The sequence below is a fragment of the Myotis lucifugus genome, unplaced genomic scaffold, assembly GCF_000147115.1.
Source record: "Myotis lucifugus unplaced genomic scaffold, Myoluc2.0 scaffold_3, whole genome shotgun sequence".
Classification (NCBI taxonomy): domain Eukaryota; kingdom Metazoa; phylum Chordata; class Mammalia; order Chiroptera; family Vespertilionidae; genus Myotis; species Myotis lucifugus.
This window is the reverse complement of record NW_005871051.1, coordinates 10,150,812-10,163,110: the sequence shown is the minus strand read 5'-3', so window position 1 is coordinate 10,163,110 and position 12,299 is coordinate 10,150,812.

Here is a 12,299-nt window from a genome sequence, read left to right as displayed (position 1 = left end):
ATATATTAAAAAAAATAAAAATAAAAATAAAAATAAAAATCAATGGAAAAATATTCTTGGGTGAGAATTAAAAAAATAAAATAAAATAATAAAGAATGGGCCCTCTTTCTTTATTCAGGAAAAGCTCTCAATGCCTCCACTTAACACCATGCACTGGCATCTCAAGCAAGTGTTTGAATGATTTTCATGTGGTTTTATTGTGGTTCAAAAGGAAAAGATAATTACTTTGGCATGAATGCTAAGCCCTAAGTACTATACTAGTATAATGTAAACCTTTCTCTATGCCCAAGAGAAAGATAGGTCGCATATTGATGATGCAATCCGAAATTTTCCCATTGGACAGGGGTTGAAGAAGGATATCAGGATTCAAGATCATTCCACAGAGTAATTTTAATTCATAGAATATGCATTAAAAATACTTTGAGTATTTACCCTGTTATATAAAAAAATCTGTGTCCACAGTATACCTGCACATATCTAAAATAATTTTTTGCCCAGTCTCACCTATGGCAAGTAAATGAGCAGTATCATGACTGAAAAAAAACAGAGAGAGACCAAGATGGAGGCAAACGCCTGTACTCTCTGCCTCCCACACCACATCAAAATTACAACTAACATACAGAACAACCATCAACCAGAACCGCCTGAAAGCTGGCTGAATGGAAGTCCTACAACTAGAGAAGTAAAGAAGAAAGCACACAAAGACCAGTAGGAGACACAGAGGCGCTGAACGGGATGGTCTGGCACCCACGTGTGCCACTTTTTTCATCGGGAGGGAGATTGTCTCTGCAGAGGCCGCCTGAAGGAGCAAGGGGTCCCAGACACCCAGCCCATGGTCCCAGAACTGGGAAAAGAAGTCTCCGTAACTATGGGCCATAAAAACCAGTGTAGATTGGGGCTCAGTGACACAGAAGCTGCTGGAGACCCAGCTGCTCCTCTTAAAAAACAAGCACCATGAACTGAACTTACAAGGTCCTGCTTCCTCTGAGCTCCAGCACCAGGACGAGGCTCTGGAGTACAGACACGCACGATGAGGAACTGGATTGTCTGGCACCGGGGCAGGAACTCAGGGGCAGCTTTCTCCCAGATGGAGATGCTTGTAGAAGTCATTGTTCCTATGCTGGGACCTTCCTGGTTGCAGGGCTTACTGGCAGCCATTTCTGTTTGCTCCACCCTGGTGATTCCCTGAGACCCTGCCCCATCCAATTTGTAAACCCAACCAACCTGTGTGGAGTGGATTTTGCATATAAATGGCCTGTCCTTGAAAATCTCAAACAAGCTGCAGCTGGGTCAGAGAGCCCCAAACCTATCAATAAAAGGCCCAAGACCTGGCACCAGCACCAACTTGCCTTGCTTCACAGCTGGGCCTTGTCTGGGCATTTCCAAACCTGATACAAAGAGGAGGAATCTGCAGATCTCTCTGTAGCTCCTGTTGGGTGGCCTCAAGCAGTAACTGACTTTACTCCTCCCTAGAGACCCAAGAGCCAGTGTACCCAGTGGTCAGTGTCAGACCATACCAGATTATAATTCTACACATCCATTATCAACACACTCAAGGGGCAGATTTAGTGAGGACCAAAGCCCCACTGAAGCAGTCCTGCTCCACAAGGGTGTCTCCTGCACAGCAGCTCTCCCACTGTAGTTGCAGCTGGTCCTCACAGTCAATTGGCTTGGAGGTCAATTCCTCCCAGTGACGCCAACAGCAAACAAGTCTCAACTACAACAAGACTATGCACACAGCCCACAGAGGGGTGCACCTAGAGTGTCCACCTCAGGTGATTGGGGAGGCTGAGCCACTGTGTCCAACAGGACCATTCTATCAACTCTAGGAGACATAGCAGCTCTACCCAATACAAACACAGGGAAGCAGCCAAAATGTGGAGACAAAGAAACATATCACAAATGAAAGAAATGGAAGAAAGCAAACTACTGGATATAAAGTTCAAAATCACAGTTATAAGGTTACTCAAGAATCTTCTAGAAACCTCCAAGGGACTTAGTGAGACTTTCAAGGATTTTAGTGAGAATGCCAAAAAAATGGAAAAGGACCAGTCAGAAATTAAGCATACACTGATTGAAATAAAGAATAATATACAAGGATTCAATAGTAGACTAAAGGATCCTGAGAATCAAGTCAATGATTTGAAATATGAGGACAATAGGATGGCAAAGGCCTAGGGTGGGGCAGGAACCAGGTGGAAGGGGGTCATGGAGGGGGGGAAGAGGGACATCTGTAATAATCTCAACAATAAGGATTTAAAAATAATAATAATAATAATAAAAAGAACATAGAAAAAAAGAATATGCCTCTTCCAGAGAGTTTAAATTTACATAACTTAAGCCACATCATCTGGAAACAGTAAAATCATTATTACCTGAGAAGAAGCTAGTCATCCTTGATTAACACTTAAAGTGGCCGTTTTTCTTCAAAATAATGCTCATCAAATCTATAAATCAGCAGTAACTTCATACATTTTCTAATTATCTCCAATATAGGAATGTTTGTCTGAATCTCAGAAAGTGCCCTGCAGGACCCATTCTGATGTCCTCTGTGGGCTTCATGGTTTTGTTCAGAAGTCTTCAGAGATGGTTGCTTAGAAATAATCACATAGCAAGTTCTTGCCACTTTTCCTTAAAAAATTTCTCCCTCAAAAAGGGGAAGGGAAAAAGGGGAAGGGATATGGCTAAGATTGGTGATCAAATTAAAAAAATTTGAATACTTTTTTTAAAATATATTTTTATTGATTTGGGAGAGGAAGAGAGAGATAGAAACATCAATGATGAGAGGCTGCACATTAGACCAAGCCCACAACCCAATCATGCGCTCTTGAAGGGAATCAAACCTGGGACCCTTCGGTCCGCAGGTCGACACTCTATCCACTGAGCCAAACTGGCTAGGGCTTAATACCTTTTTTCAAAAAAAGAGGAAGTAACTTGAAGGAAATATAACACTATGTTAGCCACCTGGATGGAAACAACATGACGTTTACTAAATATTCTTGCTTTTTCCTTTATTTTATGAATCTCTCAACATAAATGATAAGATAGATGGTGGCAGATGTGCAAAAGGTGACGTCCAGAAGGAACAGCTGAAGATGGGCCACACCAAGCTAGGCCTGTTGCCAAGTTGCAGGAATCCTATATAATAAAAAGCTAATATGCAAATTGTCCCCTCAGGAGTTCGACCAACCAGCAGTTCAACCACTCCCCATAACATGCATTGACCACCAGGGGGTCAGCGCAGAATGAAGGAAGGCCCTGGCTGGCCACCAGCAACCAGGGGAAGAAAGGCCCTGGTCAGCAGCTGGAGGCCCCAATTGGCCCTGATTGCCAGCCAGGCCTAGGGACCCTACCCATACACAAATTTCAGGTACCAGGCTTCTAGTGCAACAATAAAAGGCACATCCCTGCCTTTACAGTGTTATATTGGAGTGGTAGAGGGAGGAAAGAATTTCTCACAATTCTGTGATAGAGGTGAGCCAGGAAAGACCTCCTGGAGGAGATAGATAACATCAGAACTGTCATTAAAACCAAGGTTGGGACCCATCAACTGATGAACAGATAAATAAAATGTGGTATGTCCTTACAATGGAATGTTATTTGGCAATAAAAAGTAATAAAGTACTGACACCTTCTACAATGATGAACCTTAATAGCGTAAAGTTAAGTGAAAGAAGTCAATCATAAAAGGCCACAGATTGTATGATACCATTCTTATAAAATGAGCAGAACAGAAAGTAGAGGCCGGAAGTAGATTAATGACTGCCAGAGGCTGAGATGCAGGGAGGTTGGGGAAGTGGAGGGAGCATTGCGGGGAAGGGGGAACAACTGCTAAAGGGCAAGAGTTTCTTTTTGGTTTCAAATGCATGATAAATCAAATGGATTAAACTGTGTATTGATTGCTAATGTGCATGGCGTTTCATTGATAAAGATGTGCTAAAACTGATGGTGATGATGGTTGCACAACTCTGAATATACTAAAAACCATTGAATTGCACTCTTCAAATGAGTGAATTTTATGGCATGTGAATTCTATTTTAACATAGCTGTTATATTGAAAAATTTAAGTGCTAGGTAATTTTTTTCTAGCTATAAGAAACATTTATACTTATTGATTGATTGATTGATTGATTGATTGATTTTAAATAAATCTTTATTGTTGAGAGTATTACATATGTCCCTTTTTTCCCCCTATTGCCCTCTCCAACCCCGTCTTCCCCACCAAGCCCTCACCACCCTACCATCTGTGTCCATGGGCTATGCACATATGCACATGAATTCATTGGTTGGTCTCGTCCCCCACCCTTCCACCCTCCCCTGCATTCCCTTTGAGGTTTGACAGTCTGATCGATGTCTCCATGTCTCTGGGTCTATTTTTTTTTTATTAGTTTACTACAGGCCCAGTGCATGAAATCATGCACTTGGGGAAGGTGTTCCCCAGCCTGGCCTGTGCCCTCTCACAGTGTGGGAGACCTGTGATCGATCTCCCCAAAGAGGTAGGCTCTGCCCACCCATCCGGGGCTCCTCGATGGATTGCCCCGAAGAGGTAGGCCGGAGCAGGGGGGTTCCGCCTCCATGCCATGCACACAACATCAAGTCCCCGCCCACCCTTCATGCGTCCGCTGCGCATGCAGCCTCCTGGTGGTGGATTGTTACGGCATGAGGGCATCACAGCGTGAGGGTGTGACGACCAAATAGGCTTTTATTAGTATAGACTAGAGGCCCAGTGTACAAAATTCATGCATGGGGGTGGGGAGGATCCCTCAGCCCGGCCTGTACCCTCTCACAATTCGAGACCACTGGCTCCTAACTGCTCACCTGCCTGCCAGCCTGATCACCCCCAACTGCCAGCCCATCCGCTCACAACTGCCCTCCCCTGCCACGACCCACCTCTTCTGCTGGGACCCACCTCCTCCACATAAGGCGGTATAAACGCCAGGACCGGCCTCCTCCATGCCACACAGAACCACAGGACCTCCAGGTCTCACTGTGCAGAGCGGACAGCAGGCCCTGCCTCAGCTGTGTGCATGGCCATCCTGTGACGGCCATCTTGTGATGATGTGAAGGCGTGACACCACCTAGGCTATTATTAGTATAGATGGTGTTCATTAGATTCCACATATGAGTGAGATTATGTGATATTTATCTTTTTCTGACTGGCTTTCTTCGCTTAGCATAATGCTCTCCAGTTCTATCTATGCTATTGCAAATGGTAAGAGTTCTCTCATTTTTACAGCTGCATAGTATTCCATTGTACTACAGCTTTTTAATTCATTCATCTGCTGATGGGCACTTAGGCTGTTTCCAAATCTTAGTTATTGTAAATTGCATTGCTATGAACATAGGGGTGCATATATTCTTTCTGATGGTGTTTCTTAATTCTTGTGATATATTCCTAGAAGTGGGATCACGGGGTCAAATGGTAGTTCCATTTTTTTATTAAGTGCTAGGTAATTTAACCAAATGACCCAAACATACTAAAAATGGCCCAGCTGTCATCACCTTTTAAGGGGGCCACTTGATGATAGTTTATACTAATATTTTTGTTTTTATTCTGCCACTTATAACTATCCTCATGTTCTGTGCTCTCACGTGATCATCTGGTACAGTTGAAGAAATGAGTGGCTCCCAATACTACCTGGCAGTTGCTATTGATTCTACTGGGCAATTTGGGGTTACTATGATTTGTTTGTTTCTCAAAGGACTGTCACACATTGTAATGTCACATTTTATGTGAAACTTCAGCTTCTTTCTCTGTAGGAACAGGAAGAAGAGGAACTTTGCAATTCTGCTAGTTTATAGATGTGTTAAGTGGTATGCCCAGTATGAAAACCTAAAAATTATCTACACTAATAAAAGAGAAATATGGTAATTAGTGTACGACCGCTACCCTTTTCATTGGCTAATCAGTGAGTATATGCAAATTAACTGTCAGCCAAGATGGCGGCCGGCAGCCAGGCACTGAAGCGAACATGAGGCTTGCTTGCTGCGGACTCCAACGTTCCCTGCCTCACTTGCCGGCCTCTCAACTGCAAGTCTAAGCAACTATGTACTATGTTGCAAATAAGAAGATAAACAAAACCCCAGAAACCGGCAGACTGAAACTCAGCCGGACCGAAACATTGTATCCATGTTTTCAGCATCGAGGCCTCAGAGCTAAAGCTGGCCCAGAATAAAAAAAAAGAAGAAGAAGAAAACAAGGAGCGGTTGGGAGCTTTAGTCACTCACCACCCGGAAAACAGCCCTCAGCCCCTCACCCAGACTGGCCAGGCACCCCAGTGGGGACCCCCACCCTGATCCAGGACACCCTTCCGGGCAAACCAGCCGGCCCCCACCCGTGCACCAGGCCGCTATCCTATATAGTAAAAGGGTAATATGCCTCCCAGCACCGGGATCAGTGGAGCAGCGAGGCTCCCGGCACCGGGATCAGCTTGACAGGGGGCAGCGCCCAAACCCCCTGATCGCCCTGCGGCTCTGTGTGTGACAGGGGGCGGGGCCACAACCTCTCTATCCGCCCTGCTCTGTTCGTGACAGGGAAAGGCGCCCCAACCCCCTGATCAGCCCTGCTCTGTGCCTGATAGGGGGGAGCTCCCCAATCCCCTGATCGGCCCTGCTCTGTGTGTGACAGGGTGTGGCGCCCCAACCCCCCCCCCGCCCCCATCGGCCCTGCCCCGAGTGTGACAGCGGTGGCGCCCCATCCCCCTGATCGGCCCTGCTCTGTGGGTGATAGAGGGTGGCGCCCCAACCCCCCTCCACAGGCCTTGCTCTGTGTGTGACAGGGTAGAGCCATAACCTCCCCATTGGCCCTGCCGAGTGTGACAGGGTGCAGCGCCCCAACCCCCTGATCCGCCCTGCTCTGTGTGTGACAGGGGGCAGTGCCCCAACTCCCCTATCGGCCCTACTCTGTGAGTGACAGGGGGGAGCTCCTCAACCCCCTGATCGGCCCTACTCTGTGCGTGACAGGGGGGAGCTCCCCAACCCCCTGATGGGCCCTGCTCTGTGTGTGACAGGGTACGGAGCCCCAACCCCCCTGATGGGCCCTGCTCTGTGAGTGACAGGGGGCAGTGCCCCAACCCCGATTGGCCCTGCTCTGTGCATCACAGGGGGTGGCGCCACAACCTCCCCATTGACCCTGCCTTGAGTGTGATAGGGGGTGGTGCCCCAACCCCCTAATCAGCCCTACCCTGAGTGTGACTGAGGGTGGCATCGCAACCTCCCAATCCTCCCTGCTCTGTGCATGACAGGGGGCGGCGCCCCAACTCCCCAATCAGCCCTGCTCTGAGCCCGACCAGGGGCTGCACCTAGGGATTGGGCCTGCCCTCTGCCACCCAGGAGCAGGCCTAAGCCAGCAGGTCGTTATCTCCCAAGGGGTCCCAGACTGCGAGAGGGCACAGGCCGGGCTGAGGGACACCCCCCCTTCCTCCCCGAGTGCACAAATTTTTGTGCACCGGGCCTCTAGTCAGTTATAAGAGTCAAGCTGTTTCTTTGACCCTATGGAGATATCAGTGCTACCTCAAAGACTCAACTAAATATATCCTTGATCCATAGTATTTCACTGTGTAAAACTTCAGTAAGAGGCTACCATTTGGTACAGTAAAATAACTCATTTTGTTTATGTTTTGTTAATCCTCATCTGAGGATATTTTTTCCACTGATTTTTTTTTTAGAGTGGAAGGGTGGGGGAGAAACAGAGAATAACATTGATTGGTTGCCTCCCACATGTGCCTGGGATTGAGCCTGCAACCGAGGTACGTGCCCTTGACGGAATCAAACCTGTGACCCTTTAGTTTGTGGGCTGACGCTCTAACCACTGAGAAATCAGCTAGGGACGAACTCATTTTCAAGTAGTCATTTACCTAGTAAAATAGTTTCAGCTCAATGGATGACAGATATCACTTATTTCATTACCTGTGACTAATAATAACTATTTAAACAAAATCCTCTGCTTTTCAAGTGCAAAAGAGCTAAAATTTCTCAACTCAAAAACTAAACATCTGATGAATATACCTAATTGTCCTTTGGAAGTCATTTTTGTGCTGTGATAAGATGGTTTACTGAGTCTGTGTATTTGTTTTGTTTTGTTTTTTGTTTTCTTAGTATAAGAATGGTCACTTTCTTATCTTTATTGTTGAAAATATTACTTATGTCTCTCCCCCCCCCATTGACCTCTTCTAGCCCACCCCCACACCTCACACCCCACACCCCCAACCCCAGGCCTTTATTTCCTAATTGTTTGTTCTCATGGGTTATGTATACAAGTTCTTTGGTTGACCTCTTTCTACCCACCCACTGTTGAGGGGATTACAGATGTCTCCCATTTCCCCAGTTCTTACCCCACCCCAGGCTTCACACACTATTATTGTCTGTGTCCATGGATTATGCATACATGGATGTAAGTTCTTTGGTTATTCTTTGCCCATCCTCCCCCCTTCCCTCTGAGATCCATCAGTCTATGTCATGCTCCCATGGCTCTGGGCCTAATTTGTTCATCTGTTTATTTTGTTCATTAGATTTCACATATTAGTGAGATCATGTGATACTTGTCTTTCTCTGACTGACTTATTTCACTTAGTATGATACTCTCCAGGTCCCTCTGTGCTATCTCAAAGGATAAGAGATCTTTCTTTTTTACAGCTGCATAGTATTTCGTTGTGTAAGTGTACCACAGCTTTTTTATCCACTCATCTACAGATGGGCACTTGGGTTGTTTCCAGAATTTAGCTACTGTAAATAGTGCTGCTATGAATATAGGAGTGCATATATCCTTATTCTTAAATAATGCAAACACAGGAAAACAATTTTTTTGGATAATGATGAAACATGCTTTGCAATGGGTCTCAGTGCATGGAGAAATTTTCAATGCCTAATAGCAGTATCTTGTGTTATCTCTAAGTTTACTGATGAGCTTTTGAAAGCATGCAAATTATGTTGCAAGTCCACTGACTTACCACTGTTGAAATTCCTTCACTCTTATCAGTTAATGAGAGGAAGAGAGAGAGATCTGCTTGGTTAATGCCTGAAGCCTTGGCACCCACCAGAGAGCCAGGCACATAGTAGTGGTGCAGTATTTGTAAAATGTATGATTTAGCTACTATCTTATCTATGATAAGTTAGATAGTAAATACCTAAAATGTTCAGTAACAATGGCCTCAAAATTCAATTGTGAAAAAATGTAACTACTTGTTAACTCACCCTCTGTAAGAACCCCCCATTATAGATTATTGAACGCTCACCTTCTAAAATAAGGACAAAGACTGGATATCTTTAATCACCACTTTATTTAAACAGACATCACATAGTTGCTGTTATGATACACTGATAAGTCCACAAAATTACTGCGCCCCCCCACAAAAAGCATTAATTATAAAGAAACACCAGACAAACTCAAATTGAGAGACATTCCACAAAGCAACTGGTTTATACACTTCACTTCAAAATGTCAAGTTATCAAATACAAAGAAAAGCTGAGGAACTGCTCCACACTGATAGAAACTGAAGTCTTAACAGTGTGTGATGCTGGATCAAATCCTGGACCTACAGAGGGTATTTTGGGGCAATCTATAAAATCCGAATAAGTTATATGGAGTAGAGGGTTATATCATCTCGATGTTAATTATATCATATCAATGATTTTGGTGATGTGATGGTGGTTATGTAGAAGAGTAATCTTAAGAGTGTCCACCATGACAAGTACCATCAATACTTCCTGGCTCTATGGCACATGTAGATTAAGATAATGGGCATCCTGGATATGATTCTCCGTTCGGTCACCTGTAAGCAATATGTGGTGAAAGGACCTAGAACACAAAGCAATGTGTTGACACTGAACGTGAGAATTCATAAAGCACAGTAAAAAAGAATGCCCAGATAGGCAGTAAAGGGGATAAGAGTCAAAGACAGACGAAGCATAAAGCATTCAAGTATTAGATAAGAGCACTCAAAAAGGCAGATAGCTGGTTGGTCTTGGAATTGGGGAGCAATCAAGGATAACAGGTATGAGAAGTAAAAACAACAGCTAACCTCCAGCCCAACAGCTTCTATCATATTCCTTATCAGAAGACCTGCATTCTGTTGCCAGCTTTAGTGAAAACTGTAACTACTATTCAGCAATAAAAAAGAAAATGCTGATCCATGATACAACATGAAAGACCCTCAAAAACATTATGGTAAATGAAAGAAGCCGGACGCAAAAGACTACATACTGCATGAGGCCACTTATATGAAATGTCCAGAAATGTCTGAACTGTAATGACAGAAGATAACTGGTGGCCTGGGAGTAGGAATGGGGATGGCAATGGAGATTAATTGTAATTTCGATTTGATTACAGTTAATAACTCATTTGTAATCCCAAAATTGAGGGTCTCTGCCTCACTTTTCTCATTTTCTATTCGTGACAATTACAGTAACTAATAAGGGCTCCTTGAAGATCAAATGAGATCATTCAAGGTTGAAAGCTTGGTACAATGCCTGGCACTTAGTAAGGGCTCAAGATATACACACACGTCCAGCTTAAAAACTGAGAAAATAAAATGCATGTAGAATATAGCATGCATGCAATAAATTATACACATAGGGAAAGTAAATTCATACTTATTTAAAAATTCAGCAACAGCCCTGCCGGGTGGCTCACTTAGAGCATCGTCCCATACACCAAAAGGTTGCAGGTTCGATCACCGGTCAGGGCACATACCTAGGTTGCAGGTTCAATTGCTGATCTGGGCACATGCCAGAGGCAACTAACTGATCGATGTTTCCCTCTCACATGGCTCTCTCTCTCTCTCTCTCTCTCTCTCTCTTTCTCTCTCTCTCTCCTCCTCTCCCTTCTTCTCTAAAAATATATCCTCAGGTGAGGATTAAAAAATGATTCAGCAACAAACTATACTTCAACCTATGCCTTAATCAAAGTAAATAGTTCAAAATACATTGGGAGAACTTTTAAAATATATTCATAAATGATAACAAAGGAAACATACTAACTGTATTATTTCTCTAAGAGTATAAGGAAATGTTGAGATTCTTCCCCAGCCTCTCATCTTTGAAAGTTGACATTTTGATGTGTAATTCTCTAATTACATGATTTTTCAGTACTTTCCACATTTTTCTATACATTAAAGTCCTTTGTGGAAACTGGACTTCCATTTTATACTTTTACTTTAGTAATTTTTTTATTATAGAGCAGGCTGTTGTTCATCTATAATACAATCTTGGGACCAAAAAAAAACAAAAAAAACCCAAACAAACAGAAGTCACTACTACTGAGGCCAAAGGCACCTACCTCATTGACATACATACACTCTTCCATGTTTTCTTGTCCTTCGTAACATACTCTATGGTATCAGAGGAATCAAAATTCTCTTCCCGGCAGGTGTCAAATAATGATAGAGATACTGCCTCCAGAACTCAATCCTGTTCATTGACTCTTTAAATACAGGTACACAAAGTGAAAAGTTGCTAACCCACCACTCCATCAGACAAATAAATACTTGCTTAATTTTAATCTTTTGAAGTAACTATTCCATTGAACATAACCTGTATATCTTTGGTTAAACAATATTGTCTCACCAGCATCAACATTTACATTCTCTTATTTGTCATCTCTAAGACCATTTATAAAACAAACTTCTGTTTTCATTATTCTCTAATTCCTTAAGTATTTCCAGAAAAACCTCCTAACATGAGAAAGTAGAGACAACTTTCAATATTTGATAAATTTTATCTTGATAACATCGAAAACAATTTTACTCTTTAAATTGCATTATAAAAAATACATTTAGTCTTCACATTAATTTCACATGGAAATATATAGCTGCTTGAATATTTAAATATAGCTTTTCTTTACCAAAAGTGTCACTCAAAGCCCTACTTACACAAATAATTTAAATGCACAAATGCCAACACACTTTACACAATATTGCCCACATACTATTTAACTTGGGACAATTATAATAAGAATCTATGCAAGATACTGAACAAGTACAAGATTAATAAAATATTCATTGTGGTGGTAATTCAATTTTCACTATTAAAAGAACTTAATGCACTCTTGAATACACAAAAAACATCCAACTGTTTAATCTGCAAATGAAGCCAAAGTATATTTTGACACAAGGGGCACATCTTGTAACCTACCAAATTCTGAAAGTAACTCATTTCTAATTTAACTGAAATTATAATTTTTACAATTTTCCATTCTCAAGCTTGTCTCAAATAATAATGATTACAGAAACTTAAATAGTTCCAAAATGTTTTAAAACACATCAGGACTGTATACTTTAACATTTTTAGTAATATAAATTTT